This window comes from Passer montanus, unplaced genomic scaffold (genome assembly GCF_014805655.1).
Source record: "Passer montanus isolate IOZ18808 unplaced genomic scaffold, ASM1480565v1 scaffold21, whole genome shotgun sequence".
Lineage (NCBI taxonomy): Eukaryota > Metazoa > Chordata > Aves > Passeriformes > Passeridae > Passer > Passer montanus.
Window position 1 is genome coordinate 4,953,092 of NW_024366703.1, and position 19,329 is coordinate 4,972,420.

Genomic DNA, 19,329 nt, shown 5'->3' on the forward strand with positions numbered 1-19,329 from the left:
CAAAGTTATAGATACACCTATTGGCAATTTAAATGTACTAGGTTTTACATGTTATCCTCCAGGTCAATTCTGAAGTCTGAATTTGATTTTTCCATCGACAAAGAATGTGTGTCATGCCTGTGGTTATTTCAGCCCTTGGGAATGATTCCAGTCAGGTAATCACTTGGGAAAGTGTGATTTACCAGAGGACTGTTTTTGCTTTAGTTCAAAGGTCTATTAGCAAATACACAGGAAAATTGCAGCTTTGGAGGGACAATAATATAGGGGATTATAAAATGCTGTAATTCAAGGCACACAACTCCTTGAAGACATGAAGTGTTCCTTTTCTAAGTACCATTAGCAAAATGAGAGTAACAAAATGGCCTTATTTTAGAATCTGATCTATCTGGCCTACCCTTGTTAATTAGTAAGAATGTTACTAAATAAATAAAACTCCCAATTTCCTTCAAGAAAGAACATGCTAAGATCTGAAAATTATAATTAAAAAATTATTTAACAGGTTTCATTACATATGACATATCAGAGAGAAACAAGTTATGAAACACATCTGAGACATCAATTTCATCCCGTCTCTGTGGGCCAGACATGGGATACAAATTTCTAGAGGTGTGAGTGGGATGTTGAAGGATCTCTCATTAATGCATTTGTGTGAAAAATCCAAAGTGGTTTTTCCAGGGAAAATAAAAATATAAAACCTGCAGCTTTGCATGTAAAACAATCTAATTGAAACATTTTGTTCAGTAAATCTCACAGAAGTTGCAGGTAGGATTTCTTGAATTACTAGAATTCCTGCTTCTGAAGGGCTCATGTCTCAGAAATATGGAAGGTTGCCTCCCTGCTTTTACAAAAGGCACAGCTGTGTGTTTCACTGCAAAGTGCATTAAGGCACAAGAGAAATAGCTTTCCTTTAGTCTTGCAATGTGTTAAGCATACCCCAGGTATGTAACAAATAATAAATAAAATAACAGCGTAAGTGTGTCTGGGATTAGAATACTGTTACCATACTCTGGAGTCTCTGTCATGCTCTTTCATCTCACTCTTGACAGCTCTCTTGCCAGTTCACATCACAGTTTGAGAAAGATCTGCCAGAACATGAGAACAAGAAACCCAGGATCTATTTTTTATTAACTTGCTCTTTGCATTGGTGAATCTCAACAAGACCTTTGAATACAGCTTGTGAGTACTGACCAGTGCAGAAATGGAGTGCAGTGTCTAACATTCCTTTCCCATGAATTCTTAATCTGTCCTCTAAAGGAATGGGCAAAATACATATTCTCAAGTTTTTCCTGCCCTTTATCTGCTTTAATCCTTTGCTTGTGTATGACTGCATATATTCTGAAATATACTGCATATTTCAGAAAAGCCTGGAGAGGAGGTCTGCCTCTAACCACAGTTATCTGGGATGTAGCAATTTGGCACATACAGGAAAGTGGATGCAAACTGTAATAAATCCTGGGACTCACCTGGCATGGCACTGATGGAGTTAAACACAGTCCCAAGCACTGTGATTGCTCCACCTTTATATTTTATCTGACAGTTCTCTTTCTCTCCCTGGATTGTCATGTAGCCCTTTTGCTCTGTCTGTTCACATTACACAGTAACTCCTCTGGTGTCTCTTTCAATTTTTTCCATGCAAATGCATTCCCTGTCACACATTAAAATTTGTGCACAGAAGATATCCTTAGGCTCACTGATGCTTTGGCACACCTACCTTTATTAAGGAATACTTAATAATAAAAAATACTGATTATTAAATGTCTGGACAAAAAAAAATTAGGAACATCTACAAACGTTAATTTTCATCACGTAAGTATTAATAGACTGCTAGCATAACATTTCCCTGTGGAAGACCCCTGAATTCTTCTATGGCTGAGCTGGTTTCAGTGTTTATATCAGCAAGCAGAGGAACCCCCAGCAACATAAAGTGATGGTGACAAAGGCTTTGCTAGGAAAATAGATACAGATTTGTGAGAAAAGACCATACCTGTCCTCAGGCAGGGGCAGACAAAGAAAATATTCATTACCTCTAGTACTACTATATTGCTACATCCAGAAAGACTTGGTGGATCTCTTAATCTCCAAGGAGAATTAGCAGGTAGATTTGATATGAGGACATTCAGGATTTGAGACTGAGAAGTTAAGATATCCCTGAATAAGTCTTTAGTGCTCCTCCTCTTTCCCCAGATGACTTTGGATGTGATTTGAGCTGACACCCACAGTTGTGTGTTTGAACAGCTTTATTCAGTGCTAGGTTACAGTTTACACATCAGCTTCCCAGACCTAAAAATCATGAAACCCATGATTATGTTTGTCAGCCCATCCTGAGTTTTTACTTCATTATGAAATTTATTGAAAAAGAAATATTGAGCACTTTTTTCCCCTTTCAGATATTTTAAGTGTACAGAAAAACTTACTTCCTCCCAGAGGATTTGTGTCTCTCTATCAGCAATAGCTCATAAAATGAAAAGCTTATTTTAAGAATGTTGCACAACTAAGTTATTGCTTGTTAGTATATGGTTTTTTCCTTTTTGATTTTAAAATGCATAACGGCAATATAAATGAAAACACATATAAAAAACCCTCCATGATCTATATACTTTCCACTGAAAACTTAAACATTTAAAATGAATGAATTCTGAAAGAAACAGCTTTGAGTGTTATTGACTGAAAAAGCAGATGGTACAAGGATACATTAGTGTCACAGAGCATTATCCTCATCCTTAGGAGTAGAGATGGCATCTCAATGATGAACTGGGCTTTTTTCAATGCTTTCTAGGTGATTCAAGTCATAAAACATAAAACCCCCTGCTTCTTACTGAAGTTGTGCACCAAAGAAATTAATGTATCTATGATTTACTCTTTGCATATAGATTACTTCTCTAAGGGGAAAATTCAGCTTACAGCTGATAAGTCATTTAAATCTCACCTAAAACCTTAAAATAGGGTGTAAGTATGACTTAAATAATGCATGAACCTTAAGCTAGCCTTTGCAGAAGGGTAAATTCAGTTTCTTTAACCTTAACACGCTAGAAATGTTTTCAATTATAGGGATGATGAAGGTTTGGCATATGGAGATACCTACTTGTCTCTTTCAATTTACTGTCTTTCTAGAAGCCTGAATATTTTTCCATTGCATAGCCATGTGAACTATGCTAATAAAAATAATTATTGAGTATTTCCAAACAATGTTTACAATTATCCAAACATAACGTGCTAATCTGTGCCAGCTCCAGATTGCATTCTGTGGAAATTTGGTGCAATTAGAGAATCTGGTCCTTTTCATATCTTCCCACCAGGGCAGGTTGTAGCAAGGGCCCTTCTCACAGGTTGCAGGTGACAGGAGAAGAGGAATTAGCCTCCAGTTGCACCAGCAGAGGTTTAGATTAGAGATTGGGAAATATTTCTTCACTGAAAGGGTGGCCAGACATTGGAGCAAGCTGCCCAGGGAAGGGGTGGAATCGCCATTTCTGGAAGTGTTGATAAAATGTCTGCACTTGAGGAATGGTTTGGTGGTAATATGGTGGTGCTGGGTTAAGAGTGGGCTTGATGATCTTGAGGGTCTTTTCCTGGTTTAAGACTCTGTTTTAAGGCTTATAGTGTCTTACCCTAGGCTCTACCATTCCCCAACCCAGAAAGTAGCAGCAGCCAGGATGAGGCAGGAAGGAAGCTCCCCCTTCTCTCCCACCCAGCCAGAATTTTCACAAGAAAAACAAACTAGAAAAAAAACCCCACGTGAACAAACCAATTAAAGGAATCCTATTCATCACAGAAATACATTTCATGAAAACAAAATTATTTTTATTAAGCACATTATTCTCAGTTTACTTTACATCAGTCTTGAGATATTTTGCTAGACAGACTGCAGGAATATTAAATCCCTTTTCTGGCTTCACTCTCAGGTCACCCTTGTCTCTTACCCCATTTCCCATCTTCTCAAACACACAGGAATGGAAAAACCTGTGTCACTGTGTGTCTGTGATGGAAGCAGGAAGTGTTCCCACTCCAATATGACACTTTAATCTTCATTAACTTTCACCTACTTTAAAAGAAACTCCTTGGGACAAAATCCAACACTCCAAGTCTGTGTAAGAGTTCCCCAGGGTTTGCAGTGCAGCCAGACATTGGACGTGTGTCTGGATGGCTCCGCACGGAGAGCAGCTGTGTGCCAGCAGGATGGAGGAGCGAGGTGACCACGTGAGTCTGTCTGCTGCCTCCTGATCAAGGTTAAAATAATTTATACTAAACTGCCATCTGAGACTGGGCCTTGATCCAAGCATGCACACCAGTCTGCAGTGTCCTCTTGCTAAAGAAGATGCTGAGAGCGCGGGGCCGTGCCCTCAGCACAGCAAACAGTCCGTGTGCCTATGTCTGAATTTCTCATGCATTTCAGATGAGAAGGTGGCATGAAGACATGCCCGTGGCAGCCCAATAGCCTTTGGAACAGGGATGTACCTACTCCCTCCAGGAAGCCACTAATCACACCTCAAAGACAAACAGCACAGTTATTCCTTAAAAATGAACAGGGGAGATTCTGGAGATCTCTCCAGACTGTCCAGCCTTTCCCTGCCTTGCACCATTTACCTTGTGATAATTTGAACTACTCACATAAGAATTGCCATTCAACCATGTAGAAAAGTCACTTGTTCCTGTATATCTGTCACCCTGTCTTATATATCACAACTGGAGGAACATACAGGAGCAATAGGGAACTTTATTTTGGGATGATATTAAAAAAAAAGAAAGAATTTATTTGCTTTAGTTCCTGAAGTGTTTTTTGTTACTAATATATTATTAAAAAAATTAACATTATTTTAAAATGACAATCAAAGTTTAGTAAAACTGGTGATAAACAGTAAACTGAAATTAGCCACAAAAGAGAACTCATTTTGTTCAAAATGGGCACTGGAATAATTTACTTTGACAAAAATACTAAGTAAGTATGAAATTTTACAGATTTCAAATATGCTGTTGTTTATGTACTGCTATGCATTTACAAGAAGATGGCAAAAGATTATTTGCCTTTAAATGTTTAAGTTGATAACAGAGGAAAAAGTTATCAAATGAGAAAATGTTCCTACAATACCTTAACTAGTGGGTGCAAGATGATTCACGCTTGACATGAAGGGTCTGTGTGACAAAATGTGACAATAGCAATGCATATGGATAGAGGCATTACAGGCACCCACAGTGAGCACATTGGGATTCTCATCTCAGTACTGTTCTGATGAATAGAACCAAAACAATCCCCTTCCAAGTGGCAAACATGTCTGCTTTGAATAATCCATTCAGCCCAGTCAAACTGCAGATGAGCTTCTGGAGTCTGTGAAGACAAGCTGAAAAAAGGAGCTTCTTGCTTATCTATTTAATATTGAAATGAGAAGAAACAAACTAAAATGAGGTCACAAAAACCCATTTTTAATGGGTCCAGTTACGAGTCAAACTGTGATTTGCCAGTAAAAGAGGGAAGAGCCAGTGAAATGCCTTTTGAGTAAACCCTTGGAGTATCTGATAAGCAGGGGCGGGACCAGGTAGGCACCACCTCGTTAAAGGTGGGATTTGTCTCACCTACTTCAGCCATCTGGAAGTCAGGCATATGGTATGAGCCATTTGCTAGGTGGTCTTTAGAGATAGTGGAGAGAGCAAGGCTTTCAAAGAGGGTGATAAATCCTGCCTGTCTCAGGAATGGACAAATTTTTGATTTAAAGTCTATTGCCTGTAAGGTCACTTTTTGTCTCCCTGTGATAAGCTTGATTTAGATACCTAACATTTAAATAGCTGTAATTAGTAAAGATTAGTACTTTAAATGCTCCAGCTGCTTAATGAAATACAGACTCCTTCTCTTCTGAAAGCCAGGTTTGTCAGTGGAAGTAGGTGGTACAGATTTCAGCTGATGGTGAAAAAAGGTCAACATCCAACAACTGCCTGTTCAATGTGAGACTCAATTTAGGCACAAGGGGATGTTGAGCTCCAAAATATTGGTAAATGGTGGCATCCTGACTCCTCTATTGGTCAGTTCTGGAGATAACAAGGGACTTCCTTGTGACACAGCCTTATGTATCAAAAGAAAAAAAAATAAGCATGTCACATTGAATATTTATAAACCTAATGTTTCAGGCTGATTTTTTTTTCTTGTGACAGCTTAGACAAGTGGAAATAGGCTGGTTACTTGAGCAGAAATTAAATGAAACACAGTGAGAAGTGGCAGGTTTCCTCTTCTGTGTAGGTTAATGAGACCCTGTAGGACAGCAAGAAGGTGGTTTTAGCTGTTCTGATTAGCTTGACCTAAAAGCCACTTCATGATTCACACACAGAAAATGTAATTTAAAATGATCAAATTGATGTTCAAATAAAGACTATTTAACAATAGAAATTTTGAAATACCCTCTTTCCCAGCTTCTTCTTCTTCCAACCTCATGCCAGGTTTTATTGAATATAATGTTCTGGGCTGTGAACAACTCCCACCAGCACTCGTGTATGTTTTAAGACACAGGGGAATTTTTCAGAACTCTTGCAAGTCCTATCTTCAAATACACTGGCTCTAAATTCAGGACTACCACACCTCACCCTTTCTTATGCCTCCCTGCTGAGCTCCACAGCAGTTTGTGTGAGGGGTCCCTGTGCTGGGCTTGCTGGTGCAATCTGTTTGGGAAGGAGCTTGCTAGAAGCCTGCACTGCATGGGAGTGCACTGCTGAATGCCTGCTTTGGGGAAGCTGGCCTGGAAACCCACTGGGAATTCTCTTGTTAGAGCTGAACACTGTTCCTGCCAGATTTTCTCCTACTGCTAGCTATTTTTATTGGTGGTGCAACTTCATTGCTGATAGAGAACTACTGGCATTTTAATCAGGGTCATTTCATTCTAATCTGACTGCTGCTGAAAAGGGCAAAAAAGGATGTATTTGATCCATCCTTCTTGCAAGGCAGAATTTTTCTTGTTGAATACTACAGAGCCAGAGAGGTAAGACACTTCAGATGATTAGAAACTGAATTCTACAAACAGTGGTTTGAAGTGAAACATAAGCTGCAGGTTCTGCTATAATGAGAGCAACAGTTTGGACAAGTGAAAGAAAGTTGAGACATATATATGTAATGCAAATCTGCACATTAAGTGCTCTTTTTAGTTCTAAAGAATTCTCTTTCTGTGTGCTAGAAACATATTTGGACAAGGGATATCAAAAAAGCATAGGAGCCAGTTCCTTTTCTTTCCTCCCCCATTAGTATATAGCCTGAAGTCTTTTCTAGGCCAGAAAAAATGCATCTCCTTAATGTGGTCATTCTCCTATAGCAAATTAGTAGACATCATCAAATCATTCATTCTACTGAAGGCCATTTCCAATCTATCTCATTAGCACAATGTTCAATCCAGTTAAAGCTGAGTCAAACTAAAATGAGCAACTAATGGACTGAAACACTGCATTTCTTTTTTTTTTTTTTGTATAAAAGGTCCTGAACTCAAAACACAATATCTCAGATACAAGATCAAATTATAGATTGTAGAATTTTCTTGAGAAGGACTTTAAAAATAATGTATCTATGCCTGATTTCTTCTGAGAGAAAAAAATACTATAAAGGCATTATATTGACAAAATGCAACAAAGACCAAGTTAAATTCCAAGTTGGATCTTGGAAAAGATTAATTTTTTCTCGTATGTCTGAATATTATAAGAGTAGAGATTAAAGTCAGCCCCACCAAATACCATCCAGGTCATATTTGAATTTGAAAGCAACAGTAAACAGCATACAATCTATGCAGATATTAAAACAATACAGGCTCTGACACACATTGCAACTTGTACCTACACAGCCAAACTTTCCAGCATATGACTGGTGGAATTTGCATCTCTTGATGTGTAAGGTTCAGTTGTGTAAGGTAAGTTCTAATACTCCCATGTGTAAAACAGCCAGAAAGTTGCACATTTCACTCTGGATATCATCCCTACAGTGCTCTTCTGAAATTCTGGCTACTGGTACCTCTGCTGGTGTCACAGACAAGTGATTGCAGCCTGCAGGGGTCCCAGGCCATGCTCAGCACACATCTACACGCTCAGTTACAGGCAGACATTAGGTGGCTTTGCCAAGCCAGTGGGAAGCAAATGAAATCTCCCCAGACAAGCTGTCAATTTGCTTTGCCCGGGGTAATGGACTGTGCTGTTCATTCTGTGGGCTTATGCAGGGTGGACATATGCATGACCATATAATTTCTCATTTCAGAGCTGTTGTTTAACTTAAATCGCTTTCACAAGGCGGGGCGGGGGGGAGCATGTCTGTGCAGTTCTCTTTAAAATTGTCTTGAAGATAGCTGGAACTGACCCCATAAATACAAGGTAATTAGTGTATAGAAACATGTGGGGTTTTTGAGCCAGTAACTGCAATATGAAAGCAGTACAAAATACTTTACAGCCCTGGTGCCCAGCCTTAAAAAAAATGCCAAGAAACTGCAAAACCAGCATCACAACAACGATGGTAGAACCCTGAGAAAACTTAGCAAAACAAATTTACTTAGCTAATCCAAAAGTTTGGATTTTAATATGTTTATCTCGAAAGAGGAGAACACACGCTCATCAAGAACAGTCTTGGAAGCGATCAAAAACACTCACTGGAAGTGGAAGACAAGGTTTACATTGTACAGACAGCACAGGTTTTAAGATAAAATACTGAAATGAGTAATAATGAAAAGTGTCAGTTTGCTTTCTGAAGAATATTTGTTAATCAAAGTGATCATTGGGCTCTGACATGTCAGTCAGAGTAGGTGGTCACTTCTGGCCTGCAAACCCCATGAAAATGAGTTATCAGGGGCTGGTCTCAGGAACCCATAATGTAGCAAGACCAATATTTCACTCCTCACTAAAAATGGTCAGAGTTTTGAAATGCTGCAGCAAAGAGGACAAATGGCTACACTGTCTCTTTGGCAAGTTTACGCAGATAAATTCTAACCCTATTTTATATTAATTTTATTACATAGAATAGATTTATATTGAACTTTATTATATCAATCTTTTTCTGGTTTATCAAAACAATTTTACTCATGGCTAAAATAAGAGAAATTGCACTCACTCCATGAAAAAAAATGAGAGCTTCACATAGCAATAGGCAAACAGAGACCTAGAATTTCAGAGACATTTGGTACAATGTTTCTTGGCAGAATTATTTTTAATATATAACTGTAAAATGTTTATATAGCCAGGATATGTCAAATAGGGGGCCTTCCTAAGATCTTTGAAATTATGAAACCATCAGTGTACCTGCAGCTTAGTACAAGAGAACCTTCATCCTCCCACAAGCTAATTTTACTGTCATACTTTACAACCTATAGCTGTAAGAAAATGTTTTTGTCCTTGAAAGACTGACAGTGAAAATTTGTTTCTCAATATAAGGTGATTTTTGCCACACATTTATAAAAACAGAAATGGAATATTTTCCAGATTTCATTTGCCCACAGTATTTGCTAGGAAAATGTCTATCTTGTTCAACATTTTTAACTGTGAAAAAGAAATCCTGTGAGAAAAGGAATCCTTTGGGAAGCTCTGGCTATAATAACAATGTCTGTAACTCGTGTTCTTTTGTGTGTGTGTGTTTGTGGTGGCTTAGTTTTCTTTTATTTTGAAGGAGAGATATCCTCTCTTTGTGACCAAGTTGTTTTTCTCCCTGTTCAGCTTACATTATTTGACGTTTCAGGGGGAATGACTTACATTTCAGAGGCATTAGAGTTATGATCATCACAAGCTTTTATTTTGGTGAAATAAACACATTTCTCTGTACATCCTCTTGCCTGTCAGCACTGATGACAAAGGGGATGCTGACAACTGTCAGTGCTATTAATGTGCACTGGGGAAAGAGAAGAGAAAAGATAGAGCAAGGAGCTTTTACTATTATTGCTGGAAAATTTCTTAATCCAGTAACAAAATCCAATAGGCGAAAGCCCCAAATTTCACAGTTACAGTAATTCTATTATTCAAATGAAATTTTTGCAGTCTGTCCTCATGCTGGCATCCATCAGGAATCAATGTAAAAACCCCCACACAGACTGATAGCATTTAGGAATGAAATTTTCCCTGTGTAGAATGGAACCTCTTGCAGTCCAGTGAAGTTAATGAAATTCAAGTAACTTTTGAATGACTCAGCCTCCTGGTTACTATATCTGTCCCTGTCAGCAATCTCCAAAAGCCAGTGTGCTGGAGCCTCATGTTCAAATTTAATGTTTTCTCTGTGTTGCCATCAATGTAACCTCACAACAGATTAACTGGCTTTACATTACTGGGCAGCTAGATCAGCCTATACACACAAGAAAAAGGCAAACACTGCACCAATTATTAAAGGAAGTAAAAAGGAGGACCCCAGAAACTGCCTTGTCAGCCTTCCCTCTGTGCCTGGAAAGATCCTCTCAGAAGTTCTGCTAAGGCACATGGTGGACAGGGAGGAGATTTGGGACAGCCAGCATGGCTTCACCAGGGGCAAATCCTGCTGCCCAACCCAGGGGCCTTCCATGATGGAGAGATACATCAGTGGGCAAGGAAAGGTTTCAGATGACATTTGTCTGTATTTCTCTACAGCCTTTGACAGAGTCCCCAACAACATCCTCCTCTCTAAACTGTAGAGAGATGGGTTTGATATTTGGATTGTTCAGTGGATGAGGAATTGGTTGGACAAGTCACATTCAGAGTGTTGTGGTCAATGGCTCAGAGACCTGATGGAAGCCAGTGACAAGTGGAACCCCTCAGGGGTCCATACAGGGATGAAAATTGTTTGAAATCTTCACCCATGACAAAGACAAGTGGGATTTAGTGCACCTTCAGCAAATTTGCAGGTGGCATCAAGATGAGTGGTGGTTTGACACTCCTGAAGAGGGGGATACCATCCAGAGGGACCTGAGCCTCATGAGATTCAACAAAGCCAAGTGCAAGATGCTGCACTTGGATCAGGACAATCCCAGACATGAGCACAGACTGGGAGAAGAAATCATTAAGAGCAGCCCCACAGAGAAGGACTTGGGGGAGTTCTGGAGTGCTGCATCCAGCTCTGGGGTTTTTGGCACAAGAAAGAGGGGGATCCAAGTCCAGAGAATGGTCAGATAAATGATCAGAGGGCTGGGACACCTCTGCTATGACAAAAGACTGAGAGAGCTGTGTTTGCTCAGCCTGGAGAAGAGAAAGCTCCAGAGAAACCTTATTGTAGCATTTCAGTGCTTTAAGGGAGTGTACAAGGGCTTATTGCTGTTGCAATAAGACAAGGGCTAATGGTTTTAAATTAAAAGAAGGTAGATTCATGCTACATATAAGGAAGAATTTATTTTACAATGAGGGTGGTGAAGCATTGGAACAGGTTTCCTAGAAAAATGGTGCCCCATCCTGGAGACATTCAGGGTCAGGTTGGATGGGGCTCTGAGCAGCCTGATCTTGAATTTGTCCCTGCTCTCTGCAGGGGTTTGGGCTAGACAGCCTTGAAGGGTCCATTCCAGCCCAAACCATTCCATGAGTCTCAGCCTGCTTTTGTCCTTGTTGAGTTTTGCAGCAATGTTCTCTTCAACATTAACAAATTTTTTTTTTTGCCCCCACTGTATTGCCAGGAAAAAAGGGATGAAAGCAAAAATGACATTTCTGCGCCTGCAAGAGAGACAGCACAGCTGACAAGATGCTGTGTTGGTGACAGACTGAAGAAATCTTGTCTGGGTAATGCAAGGCACAAAACAAGCCAATATTCACCCTTCAGTATCACAAAATAGAAATATATGATATTTTTCCATACTTTACTCCTTAAATTTCTTACCTTAGTGCTTTGTTCTCTATAGCAGTTAATGCTCATCTTGGTAAATTCTGACCTCTGCCATGTAAGAGGACCATCAGCTTTTGTTATCCTGGAACAGGTCAGGTATCTGAGGGCAGAAAATAAAGGTCAATTGTCTCTTTACATCATTCCGGGAAACCACAGCAGTATTACAGTGGTCTAGGTAGTTTAAACTAACCATAAGGAGAGACTCTGCCAGAAGTTCTTCTGCAATTCTGAATTTAGCTTCAGGAGACAAATAAATGCAAACAAATCAGCATGTCAGGGGCAACACACAAAAAAGAATCTCTCCCATAATAGCAATTTATTAAAATACACATAAAATAAGAAAGGAAGGGGAATCAAAAGAGAAAAAGAAGTTAAATTTTTGTGTAACTTCCTCTTTATAATGTCAATTTTGCATTATCAAAACACAATTGAACTCATCATAACTAAAGAACCTTTAAAATACTCACAATTTTCCTCTCCCCTGAAGTTTCCATGAAACAGATGCATGTGCCTGTTAAGTTATAGTTTATGATTCAGCTGGGGCAACTTAGCTCAGACATATCTTTTTGTTTGCTACAAGAACAAACAAAATTTTTTGGCAAATTAATTCTTAGTGAATGACAGCACAAGGACTTCAGTTCCCAAAGTCATAAAATTACTCTGTCTACTGCATAGCAAGCAAAGCAATGCATATCTAGGTTTTTTATCAGAGTACAAAATTAAGGACACATGTTCTAATTGCACTTAATGCATTAACAGAAAGCATTCCCATAGTATGGAGCAAAAATAGGTTCAGCTGTGGGATGGCAGCTTTAATTGACAGTCTGCAGGTGGCTCTCTATGGGTTATTGCTTCTCTCTAGTCACCGACTCATTTTGGTAGCCCTCCTAATGTGTCTGAATGCTTCGCTTCTGCAAGGTGATGCTGAGAGGACCCTGACAGCTATAGCTGATGCATTTAGCCCTGAGTTTCAGCAGTAAGGTGGTGGCTTCAATAAAAATATGGAGGAGCTTCTGGGGTGATGAGCCAGAGCTTGCTGTAAGGTCATCAATCCTGATCACTGCCTGGGAACACCTGGCACTAAGAGTGTGACATGGTTTTAGTGAAGATGGAGTGTGTATGGCATTGCATTGCATGATGTAAGAGGATTATAGTTGGATAAAACAAAGCCACCTGAGAATGACCAGGCTGGTTATCTTGATGCTTGTTTCCCCCATCTCTAACATTAGCTTAAGAGTCTTTACTAGCAGAGACTCCACTCCATTTCATTATATATCTGCAAGATAAACAGTTCTGTGTTCTAAGCAAGTCTCCATCACACAGGTCATTAGGGTTTACTACAATCTAAAAAGGCAATAGCTTTAGACACTTTATCATATACTGTAGTGGAAGTTACTGTTTGTACCATATTATTTATGTAACAAGTCTCAGGGTGCTTTATGAAACTTTGAGGCTCTTGCACTTGGTGTTTGAAATACCAACCATACCATATATTTGGTAACTTTATTTCTAGCTTTTGCAGTTTGCCATGTAATTGTGCCATAGAAGCTTAGTTCTCATGGAAAAATACTAACTTCTAGAGGAGAAGCTACCTGTAGTTACCATTGCTAACAAAGTAAATAATTCAGAGATGTCCACTTGAATCTGCAGCCAGCAAGAATCACATTTCTTGATCTTGAAAGGGAAATCAGAAAGCTGCAGAATCACAGCATATGCTGAGTTGAAAGGGACCCACCAAGATCATCAAGCCCAACCCCTGGCCCTGCCCAGGAACATCCCCAAAATCACACCAATGTGCCTGAGAGAACATACCATGTCCATGTGCTTTGTCCAAAGGCTTCTGGAGCTCTGTCGGGTTTGGTGCTGTGACCACTTCCCTGGGCATCCTGTTCCAGTGTCCAACCACCCTCGGCAAGGGTGAAGCACCTTGTCCTGATATCCATCCTAAACCTCCCCTGACAGCTTCAGGCCATTTCCCCAAGTCCTGTCACTGTCACCACAGAGAGCAGATCAGTGCCTGCCCCTCCCCGTATGACTACCCCTCAATAGGGGTGTGACTCATTTTAATCCCCTTTTATTATGTGACTATGAGAGTGTGTATTAATCTAACCAAATGCCTTTTTTTCTCTCAATATAACATACTGTATCTCCATAGTAACACAATATAAATAAAACCATTTAATTTGTGAAATTATATTTTTAGTATAGAATTATAGTATATAATTTTTTTCTCATTTTGCATTTTTCTTCTAAATGCACGCAAATATTTATAAAGAAAGCCCTGTGACTTAGCTATTGCAAGAGCATATATTGTGGCACTATCCAAATAAGTGACAAGGTATGTAAGATCAGGGAGTAATGAAAAGCAGTCACCTCACAACCAAATTAAAAATCGCTCTTTTCTGCAAAGTATGCTAAATCTCAGGATAAAATATCTCAGTTGTTCATTGGTGCCGATAATCAAAATAACCTCATCTCTCCTGGATGCAAGGATCACACCTCAATTATTAAATCACAGCTTTATTACTTCACTATGTTCTTTATCTTGGTGTGTCTGAGAATTTAAATCTTCCAGTGATTAATGATCTTTTATTCTATATTTGAATTAGCATAGGTCCAGTTGTTTTAAGCCAATGGTATCATTTATGCTTCAATAATTCTTTTCCTTTCCTTGGGTTAATACCCCATGAAGCACTGATTTATTTTCTCTAAACAAGCCAAGATCATATTATATCAAACTTTATTCTGCCTTCAAATGTTGTTATATATTGTTCTTTTGTAGGTACTTTTCAGGTCAAATAATAGAAGAGCTCTAACATCAAATTACTATCAGAGTGCCTTTTTTTTTTAATACAGCTAACTGTTACAGCTGGTTTTGTTTTAATAACAGCTGACTAGAACTGTTTATTGTGTTGCAGATAAACTTTAAATAATGTCCAGTATTCTGGTATTTTTTTTTTTATTTTGCCTGATGTATCTGTGAACAATTTTTACTTTTTTCTTTCTTTTACATTAGTGACTCACAAATGTGTTGTGACTGTTCAAATGTTGAACTCCAAATGCATCATTATTACTTTCTTTCCTAAATGCATGGCTTTCTTATACCTCCTTTGTTCATTGAAAATATCTTTTACTTACTATGGCTAGATATTCCTCCACTGTTCCATTATTAGTAATATTTGTTCTAAAGCCTATTTCTGGAAGGTCAAAATCTTCCATAAAGACAGTAAATCTTCCCTAATGCTAATATTTCTCTTTGTAATAACATTAGGGAGATCTTTATCCAGCACAAATTAAACTCCAGGGGGCTAAAGCAGACAACATCACCCAAACCTTTTCCTTCCCTAAATTATTTTTCTACTAAAATTATCCATTTTATCTTCATCTTTTTTTTTTTAAGCCTAGAACATTATACATTAGAACATTCTTTTAATGTATTCATTATACATTATAATATTAAAATACCCTGCCTTTAATTTCTAGCTTGCCTGAACAATGTGTACTCTTCGTATTTATGTTGCACCCTATTATTATTACCTCACCTGGGCTGCCCTAATTATGTCTGGCTTGACACCTTGCATCATAATTCAGTTCCATCTCTTATGTTGTTCAGATGATTTTAATTCCTATATTAATATTTCTACTGCTTCTCAGTAGTCTCAGGTGATCACCTAGCTAGATTAGGAATATTTCATTTAAGGCACTGGTCACCTGACTACTGCTGTCACCAGCTTTTTCTCCCTCAAATTACTCAAATGACCCTTTCCCTGCAGCATCTTCACTGATTTGTGCCACTGCCTGTGGCAGTCTGAGCAGCCAGGGGTGGAGCAAAGCAGATTAGAAAGCAAATTCCCACACCCTTCTAATAGGAGAAATCCACAGGTGTGAAAGGGCCCTAAGAAAGGAGAACAAGAAGAAAATAACAGAAATTCAAAGTCAGTAATTTTGAAAGGAGAGTTCCCTTGCTCATAAGAGCACTCGTGTGTGGAGAGAGCTGGTGGCTTCCTTCACCCCCTGGTCATTCACCTGCTGAGGGTTTCCATGGTCTCTGGAATTGGTTTCCCTTCATCCTCCTCTGTAGAGGAGCTGGGTTTTTAGGATGAAGGGGGTTTGACAGAGCACTGGCTTTGATGTTAGGAAGAACAGAGACTCAGATGTTTGCACAAATTTCTTTAAGACAATGATCAAATATTGATCAGTTAATAAAGATATCTCTGAGAATACCAGGCTCTCAGAAATGAAGCTGCTGCCTATGATGCTGCATAATTCCATAATAATGTGCTATTTTAAATTGTTGTCAGCAGGCAAACCCTTGTTCTGGCAGGAAAGTGGCAGCATGTGCAACAGCTTTTTGCCTACTTAGCATCCATATTTCTGCATTTGAAAATGTGAGAAAATTGTTTTATTACTTACAGATAATGCATCAGTTATAGAGGTAGGTGTTTGGGGTTTTTTATTGTTGTTGCTGTTGATTATGTTTTTGTTTATTTTTAATTCTATAGAACTCTGTGACAAAAATACCTTATCATTCAAATGAAGAAATAATATCTAAAAATTACAAAGATCTGACTCTGGAATAGAATATAATTATTTGGAGAAGAGAGATTTCTTAAAGGGCTTGCATCCCAGGCAGAAAAAATCCCTATGAAGTCAGATGAAGGCAAATAGTGAAATCAGAGCTGCCAGTGAAGATAAAAATGGTAGGATGTATTATTTGTGCAAACAGTCAAGCAAGAGACATTGTTTTGGTAGGAAATGAATGGGACAAATCTGACCTTCATTATGCCAGCTCCTCTGAAATATTAAATAGAGCAAGTAGTGAAATAAGGATTAAGGCTATTTTTGCTGTCACTGGAGCAGTTCAAAACAGTCTTTGTGGGGACTGAGATCCAGCCATAGGACTCTGTTAATTAAAATAGCCACTATTAAGATATTTATTGCCCCTAATAATCATAGCTATGTAATTTGTACTAGAGTAAACAAATCATGCTTTATAAGTTCCCAGTTGACTATTACAGCCTAGTCTGTCAGCTGTCATTTAGTTACAAAACCAATTTTCCATGTAGTTTATTTGCATAAACAACAGTTTTTTTCAAAGAGCTTCACAGAAAAAGAAATCACATTAAACAAAATTAAAATTAGGTTAAAGTAATGTTAATAAACTGACAAGCTCCCCAAAGCCCAACTAGTCAAAGATTTTTTAAAAATTTCATGCTGAGTTTTTTTGATGTGTTCACCTCTCTAGGCAGACTTATGCTGTGTTAAAAGAATGATCATTACTGCTTCTTGAATCCTGTTAATTATGCATGTGTGAGCAGGGTTATTTGTAATTGGTCCCTCTCCAGATATTCTCTCATCTCTCTCTGTTTTCATGAAAATTTAAAAAATGTCTACACTGACTATCATTTACTCACTAATATCTCTCTCTGTTTGTATATTTCAGGCATCCTTTGCTGATGTGGGCCAGACTGGACAGATATTATCACATTAATTTTATATGGATGGACGAGTTGCATCTGCCAGCTTGGTGGTATTGGGCCACGGTCTGTTTTACCTCATTATAATCATAGACAAGGTGCAATGAATTTTTAGTTCAAATACAGAACAGTTTTCATATCTGGCACACACAGATCAATGTATTCAATCTACTTGAATAAGAAAGAATCCTCATGCAAGGCACTTGAGGACTTTTCACGGGGTAGGAAGCCAGTGGGGTCATTCTGCAATGTAGGTGTTTGGTGAGCAAATCGGATGGTTCAACTTGCTCTCTACAGTCCACTGTAGCAGTTACAGTCTTCCCCTGGTCTTCATTAACATTGCCCGTGCCTTCACACCTTGTAACACCTACCAGATAGCTATATTTTCTAGGCAGAAGCAATATTTTAGTCTTTTGCACAAACTTATTTATTTTTAAGTAATATAAGCTTTTTCTCCACATATTATCCGAGTATCTTACATTTACTCACGTCAGAAAATTTTGAATTTTGCCCCTGAGATATTAATCTCACCAAAGACTAGGTTAGGCAACATTGCAGGGAATCTCATTAGAGGTGCAGTGGCTAAACCATGGTTTTCCACTGGAAAGTACTAAAGGATGGGTTTGAAAATCACTAGATTTCTGTGGAAATCTCTTTTAATGTCCACCAACAGCCCTATGGGACTTTAAAGAATTGTTAACAAGTGAGTTTTAGATAATATCTTATCTCTTCTGTAATATTTGCATTGCTCTACAATCCCTAGTGAGCCTTTAGCTCTTGCATTTATGTTAGATGAGTTTTACTGAGAAAGGAAAATATCGAAGCTGCTGACTAAATAAATGTAACTAGATGGCCATGCACCTTTCTCTCGATGACACTGAGGCAATGAAAATTCACCAGTGCAGATGGCATTTGCAGGTGTGGCAGAGTCACAAGAACAAGAAAGGTCTTAAACTGCCATGAATGGCCTTACCTTTGGGGAAAGAGAGACTTCTCTGTTTTATAAGACATTATTTTTTTCACATGTCATTCAGCATATGCTTATGCAACCAAAACTGGTCTTCTTATTTATATTTCACAGTATTTCGGGCCAGGATTTTCTTTTCTTCCCCAGAGCTTCTTCAGCTGAACTGCTCTTGCTTGAGTGCTTCTGAGCCTGCATCTGATTGCAGAGTGACTGTGCTTTCACACGGCTCAGATAAAGGGCCTGCACTGCAGTCGTGACTTGCATGGGTTTGGGTTTTAGACCTTTCTTACGTCTAGACCAGCGGAGATGACGACATGCTGATTCATCCATGAATAATCAAAGTGAATCCTAGACAGTCTCCAAAATAGACTTCCAAGCTCACTTCTGTTAACCCCAAGCTTCCTGAACAATACTGAGATATGGGAAAAAAATAATGTAATATGTGTTATGTGCTGAGACAATGAGATGAGACATTACAATGGGGAAGGGAATAAAGTTCAACTTAACACTGCATTCAAAAACAGGAGCTTACCTATTTTTTAAGCCATTTATGGCTTTCAGCTTGCAGTTAAAGAGATCATCCCTGCTGCTATTTTGACACCCAGCTCACTGCTCATAGAATCCTATGAATTCAGCTTTGGAGTATTAATTTGTCATTTAGACTATTTAACATACATTAAAAAATGCAGAATGTTTCTTTTTATTTTCAACTCCTTTAATAAATTTTACCCTTTTTCTTGAATAATTTTTTTTTTTACTGAAATGAGGTGCTTGAGCATTGGCCAGTGAAGAAAGGGACACTGGACGCTTGCTGGCTTTTGCAGGGCAGTAACTTATGGAAGGACACGGCAGCTGGGCAACTCTGAAGCATCTATTTCCCCCTCATGCAATGGTCCCAATGGAATGTGGGGAGTTTGAATTGAATGATATTTATTTCTGTAATGATTTCAGCACCAAAAACTGTAAATAAAGTGTCACAGTTTGTCTAGGAGACCAATTCATGCCTTTTTTTTTAAAAAATCAGTCTGAAGATATTTTATTTTCCCTGTAAATCGTAAGCAATGTGTCTACAGATTGATGTGTGTCCTTAGTTTTACAGAAAAAAAGTCATATCAGGC

General features: G+C 38.6%; 1 long non-coding RNA gene across 1 annotated transcript; it reads right to left on the bottom strand.

Moving 5' to 3' along the window:
- Nucleotides 1–5,089: 5,089 nt before the first annotated feature.
- LOC120502222 lies at nt 5,090–12,515 on the bottom strand. The gene is made up of 3 exons (XR_005627481.1): nt 12,235–12,515; nt 11,762–11,867; nt 5,090–5,333 (listed from the first exon to the last, which is right to left on the bottom strand). It is a non-coding gene; the product is annotated as an uncharacterized LOC120502222 (long non-coding RNA).
- Between the last annotated feature and the right edge of the window lie 6,814 nt (nt 12,516–19,329).